Consider the following 6,565-nt stretch of genomic DNA (forward strand, 5'->3'; position numbering starts at 1 on the left):
TGTTACCCTTTACAAAGCTCATTTTATAAGGGGCCGATGCTCACAGTTCTGTCCTCTCTTTATTTATTGAAATAATTAATCAACCACAATACACATTGTTCCTCCATAATCATCTATAAGGCCTTGTGTGGTGGCATTGTGAGAGAGGCCGAGCCACAACAATGTACAACAGTTCAATAATGTCCAACTGTATGCAAAAAAGGCAAGTTTCATCAAAGCTTTTTGTCTTGCACACTTCGGTTCATTCACAATAAGCACCAATGGAAAGGGAGCAAACGTTTTATACTGTACTGACCTGGGCGAATAATAGACTCTGATTGGTCAAGGCATTGCAAAGGAAAATGCACCAGTTAGATGATGACCAAACTTTGTTTAAATTTCACGCAGACAGATTGACTCTGATTTTTCAAAGCATCACTGGAGACCTCAACTAAAGAAGGGCTGGCCCCTGTCTGGTTGAGTTGAAGGAGGTGTTATTAATATTAATTGGGCACTATTAATATTTGAGCACTGTAAGCACAAACTGGTTGGCTGTGGCTAATGCGTTATCTATTGTGAAGAGACAAAAGAAAATGCTGTTTGCCAAAATCTCCCAACCTTTAGGTGGAGGTGAGGAATGCTGCAGAATGTGATTGTTAATATTGTCTCCGAAGTGGAAAACAGGTGAACTGTTGCACTTAAGAAACAATTCCTGTGAAAGATAATGTGGGAACATCATGCTGGTAAGCCAGTCGCACATAGTGAGGGGATGGGCAGTGGGAGAAGACACAGTAAATGTATAGCCTGAAACAGAATCTAAAATACATGCAGGATTGGAGGCAGTGGAAGTTCGACAATGGCAGAGAGGTGATCAAGGAAAGCAAGGGTCATAAAACCATACAGATGGACAGAGTTATACAGATTTACAGCACAGAGTGTGCCGTCTGCCCACCATTCCGATGCTAGTCATCAAACATCAGTGAAAGAGAGCAATAGATGAACATGGATTCAGATCCCACAGCAAAGGTGTCACTCCAGATGCAGAGACATTGAACCTCTCCCAAATAACACAGGACAACAATAAAATCCTTAAATTATTAATGACTCATTAAAAAATATTTAGCCCTGAAACAGTCTTATTGATTACAATATTACAATCTGCTGGAACCTGTAGCTGGAAAGATTTCAAAAGTTCCATGTCAGAGAATAGTTTCAAAATTAAGGAAATCCCTTGGAATCGGGTGATGTAACTGAGGTTACTCCGTGGAAATTCTATGAGTTAGTTTGTAAAATCAATCTCCATCAGCCAGAGCGAGCCATTCAGAAGAGATAATCATTTCAATTGATTTGGGTTTTGCTGTGTGTACCAGCCACTCTGAGCTCTGATAAAAGGAGTTTCAAAAATCCATCCATCAGTCCAGTACAGATGTTCACAACATCCCCTCTTCATAGCTCAGGATGACTGACTATTCTCCCTGCTGTACAATATCCCTCAGCGTGGCCAGCAGTCACTCAATTTGAGGATAGCGTCTCCTCAGGGCCATAAGTTTCTATCCTAGGTTTTCATATGAATGAATCAGGCTTCTCCATCCACCCAACCAGAAATTGGCCACTTGCTCGTGCTGCAATCCTAATGTGCCTGAATGAAACCGAGAAACAAAACCCAGGTCATTGCCGTTGAGAAAAAATAAGTAAATTAATAAACCATGTAATTAATAAATAATTAAATAATATAATATTGTAGATTCTATTAAGTTCTCTTCTAATCTGTCCTTCTATGTTCAATTACTTATGCACATATATACCCAGGTCATTCTATCCTTGCAACCCCTTTAGAGATGTACCCTTTATTTTATATTGCTGATGTACATTCATCCCATTAAAATGTATGACCTGACACTTCTCCACATTGAAATTCATCCACCTCTGATCCACACACCCCACTAACTTTACACAAGTTTCCAGAAAATTACGAGAGGCATTGATTGAATGGAGAGTGAAGTATTTTCTCAGGTGAAAATGTCGATTACTATGGGATCTAAGTTTAAGGCAAAAGGGTGTATGTTTAAAGGAGATGTAAGAGGCAAGCGTTTAGACAGTGGGTTGTAAGTGCTTGGAATACACTAGTAGAGGGGGTGGTAAAGGTGGATATGAGAGATAGGTGAATAGGCAGAGAATAGAGTGATATGGATTGCACAGAAACAAAAGATTTTTAGTTTCGAAAGGCATCATGTATCAGCACAGTCTTGGTGGCCCAAAGCACCTGTTCCTTTGCTGTGTTGTTCTTCTTTGTACCATTCTGCTCACATTTTTCTCTGTTTCCAAATCCTAACGTATGCACAAATATTGATCCTGTTCCCTGTAGTCCTATGTTTAGAGCATTAATATAGATTTGGAAAACACAAGGGTCTCAACATTGCCACCGAGGGAATTTCAATAGATTCATTCAACTATCCCAAAAAATATCCAAAGCCACTGTTGTATTTCCTTTCTCTCAGCCAATTTTGTACATGTATTGTTATTGTAGTTATTTTCCCCAAATACATAAGCTCACGGGTCAGCTCAATAACATTGAATCACATACTTTCTGGAAGTCTTGGACAAACATGAACTGTATTCCTCTGATCAACCCCATATTTCACACGTTGAAAAGAAAACGTAGGTCATTAACAGCAAGTTAACTAACATCATGTCTCCTGGAGAAATATATGGCAACTTCCCATGAATTGACTGATCTTTGCCCATGTAACTCTTCATTTTGCCTTCACCGTTGCGTCTACAAGTTTCCAAGCAACCAAAGTAAATTGGCTTGTCTGTAACAGTTGGATATATTCTTGCAACTTCTGTTTAACAAATGACTAAACTTTGCAATTTCCCTGTATTCCAGCACTACTCTCGATAAACTTACAAATTCAGCAAAGTTTCTGATCACTTCGAGCAGACTTTGAAAGTAGACATGGCGAGCCCCAGTGAGACAGTTCTCATTCTTCCATGTGGCTCACGATCTCAGAAGATACCCATTTTGGAAAAGCCTGATTGGTTTTTTTTGCTGCTGAATACCACGGGATTGTTACAGCTCCACTTGTCTCACATTCAAAGCCATTTTCAAAACTTAAACACAAGCACAAGACTGATGAATGTAGAAGGGGTAATGTGCACTGAGCATATTCATCTAACTAGTACATGGGAGCATAAAGATGAGATCCTTGTGCCTCTCTAACCTGTCATCGACAACCCCATCACATTGTAACACCTTGTGTCTTATGTTCCTCCAGCTCGCTTTCCAGGTAAACATTGGATTTGCCATTGGCCTGCATTGGCATTGAACACTAATTGACATTGGATCTGGCTGGGCTGAGGGAGGTGAAGGTGAGACAGGGCCAGAAGCAAAAAGAGATGCAAAATCGGGGTGTTGTGAATCAGTTGATTTCAGTGGGGACCGAGTGCTGTGATTTGCAGCCCGAGTTTCCCAGGAGTTACAGTGATTGGGCTAGTGTTTTTTTTAATTGAACGTTTTCCTCAAGCGTGACTTCCTTTTTGTAAACCATGCTGACTCTGCCTGGCTCCGATCTGATCTGGACCACTCATAAACAAAACATTTTACTGTATTTCAGTACATGTGACAACAAATCAATCTGTGCATCCCTCTGTTTCCCTCTCGGTCTGTCTGTTGATCTCTCTCTGTGTCGGTTCTACACTTTTTCTCTCCCTGTGTACCATCCGCACTCTTCTCCAAGAGCAAAAGCCTGTAAGCCCATCACCATTCTGTTAAGCTAGCAATGGCCTGTCAACACATCTCCACTGTTCTACCAATGACCTGTGAACACGTCTGCATTCCCTTCTTCTTGCAACAACTTATTAACACACGACCAGTCTTTTCTTGTAGCTACAGCATGTGAAACATTCCCAATCTGTTCCCCCAGCAACAATCTGTGAGCCCATTGCCACTGTCTTGCCCGAGTCAAGGCCTATGAGCAGATCCTTAGACGGTTGCCCTTGGAAAGGCCTATGAATCCATCCCCACTCTGATCCCCTTGAAACAGGCTCATACCCATCCCCAATTTCATTGCAAAAGACTGTGACCACATCTCCAATGTACCCCAAGCAACAACCTGTTGAACATCCACAAAATGTTCTCGTAGCAACAACGTGTGAACTGATCCTGCCTCTGTTCTCTTAGTAACAGCCTGTCAGCCAATCCCTACTCTCTTCCCCTAGCAACGGCCTGTGAAACCACCTCCACTCTGCTGCACTGACAACTGCCTGTGACCCCATTCCCAATCTGCTCTGCTAGAAACAGTCTGTGAAACCATCAATACTGTATCACTTGCACCAGCCTGTGAACCAATCCTCACGCTTTTGCCTTAGCACCAGACTGTTCAACCATCTCCACACTGTTCTCCTAGCAGTGACTTGGGAACCCAATCCCAATTTAGTTTTATAGCAATAGTCTATGATCCCATCCCCATTCTGTTCCTCTAGCAATGGCCTGTGAGCCCATCTTAATCTTGTTCCCCTCGCAATGATCTGTTAACCCACTCCCACTGTGTTCTCCTTGCAATGGCCTATGAACCCATCCTAACAATGTTACTCTAGCCATAGACTATAAACCCATCCCACACTCTGTTCTCCTAACAGCGATGTGTGAACGTATGCTGAAACTGTTCTCATAGAAAATGGCCTGTTAACTCATTCCCACACTATTATACCTAGGAATGGCCGGTGAGCCCATCCCCATTCTGTTGTGCTAGCATAGGCCAGAGAACCCTTCCTTAGTATGTCCCTGTGCAGCAGCCTGTGAATGCATCCTCTGTTCTCCTCGCACCCCGCCTCTGTTCTACCAGCTATGGCCTTTGAACACCGCCCCACACTGTTGCTTTAGCAATGATCTAGTGATGCATTCCCACTCTGTTTTCCTTGCCTTGGCCTGTGAACCCATCTTCATTCTGTTACCCTAGCACTGCCCTCTGAACCCATCCCCATTCTATTACCCTAGCATCAACCTGTGAATTCATCCCCACTCTGTTCTGCTTTTAACAGCCTGTGTGCAGTAGATAGGGGGAGATTTGAAGGATGGAGGGGAGATGGGGATTTATAGAAAGCTGTGAGAGAGACAAGAAGCTGGGAGTATGAAGGCAGAGGAAGGCAGTAAAATCTGTGGGATCAGACTGTGCAGCAGCCCCATTTTTGTCCCTTTGTCTCCCCCAAGCGCCAGCCCAGGTCTCACGCCCTTGTGGTCCAAACTCCAGAGACTGCCTGAGCCCCATAATTCATTCCCCCATGAGCATGTGAGTGTGGAATTGAACGACAAGGACACGAGATGGTTGATTATAATTCTCTCGGTCTCTCTCTCTCTGGTCCCAGCTCCTGTCTGACGATTCCTCACTGCAGAATGATTTGCTTCTCTCTGACTCTGCATCATCCCGAGTTTCAGCTCCTGAATAAAATCTCCTTGGGGGTGGAAGTAAGACAGAGAGAAATGAAAATGGATTAAAATTTTTAAAAAGCACCGAAAGCACAGCAAAATCTCACCGCTTGCTGCTTCAGCAATCTGAGACATTCCCCACCCAGCACAGCAAGATCCCACTGCTGAACATGCCTGAACACCCACAGTCTCACACTCTCCTCACCCCACCCCACCCCGCCCTCCCCACCCAAACATCAGCACAGCTCCTGATTTTAAACCCAGAGAGCGGGGAACAGGAAGATGTCTCAAACTGCCTCAGGGCTGTCCCAGTGTTTCTGTTTGAGGGGAAGGGCAGGAGAGATATTTACTCCAGGGCTGGGATTCACACCCCCTCACACATCCCACACCCCCAATCCCAGAATCTGTGTGCCTTACTCTGTCTGCAAGCTTCAGTGTCAGATATCTCCCCGCCTGCCCCAGCACAGAAAGACAGAGAGAGAGACAGAGGTGCCCTGTTTTTTTGGGAGGGGATGTGGGGGAAGAGAGAGAGAAAAACAGACAGACAGAAATTGAGCAAATTAAATGGAAATAAAAATAAACAGAAACAAAGGCAATCCCGCCACTGACTGACCTCCAACATTTCCCCATTTTATCAGCACTTTCCCCTGGTTTTAAACCCAGAGAAATTGAAGAGATTTCAACTGAGATCAAGGGGCAGATGCTTTCTGACTGCCCCCAGGGTTTATTTCCTGAGAGGCTGGGCAGAAACTCAGTGGTGGGGAGTCACTCCCCGGAGCCTGTGTCTCTGTCCATCTCCATCTCCCCACTCAGTGTTTAACCTGTCCCCCCCCACAGCTTGTTCTCTGACACTCTGGCGATGTGGTAAAAAAACACGAAGAAATGACCAATGCTCCCCTCTGGCCACTCCCATTAACCAGGCACAAACCCCATGCCCGTTCCACCTGGGATTGGTGCTGTTTCTACATGAAATATTAACGATGAACCTTCCAAAGTGTCCAGTCGCCTGTCTCTCTCCCTCCCTGTCTCTGTCTCTGCCCCTATCCATGGATCCATCTCTGTTGACTTTCTCCTGCTCGAGAATGATCAATGTCCCTCACTCCCCCCATTTCCTCGATGTTTCAATAGAAATGCCCTCTCCTGCCTCACGTTTGCCATGTG

General features: G+C 44.3%; 1 long non-coding RNA gene across 1 annotated transcript; it reads right to left on the bottom strand.

The window, feature by feature from the left end:
* Window positions 1–46: 46 nt before the first annotated feature.
* LOC132207978 (uncharacterized) lies at window positions 47–5,500 on the bottom strand. Its single transcript, XR_009444063.1, has 2 exons — window positions 2,888–5,500; window positions 47–1,618 (listed from the first exon to the last, which is right to left on the bottom strand). It is a non-coding gene; the product is annotated as an uncharacterized LOC132207978 (long non-coding RNA).
* Between the last annotated feature and the right edge of the window lie 1,065 nt (window positions 5,501–6,565).

Source organism: Stegostoma tigrinum, unplaced genomic scaffold (assembly GCF_030684315.1).
Source record: "Stegostoma tigrinum isolate sSteTig4 unplaced genomic scaffold, sSteTig4.hap1 scaffold_236, whole genome shotgun sequence".
NCBI lineage: Eukaryota > Metazoa > Chordata > Chondrichthyes > Orectolobiformes > Stegostomatidae > Stegostoma > Stegostoma tigrinum.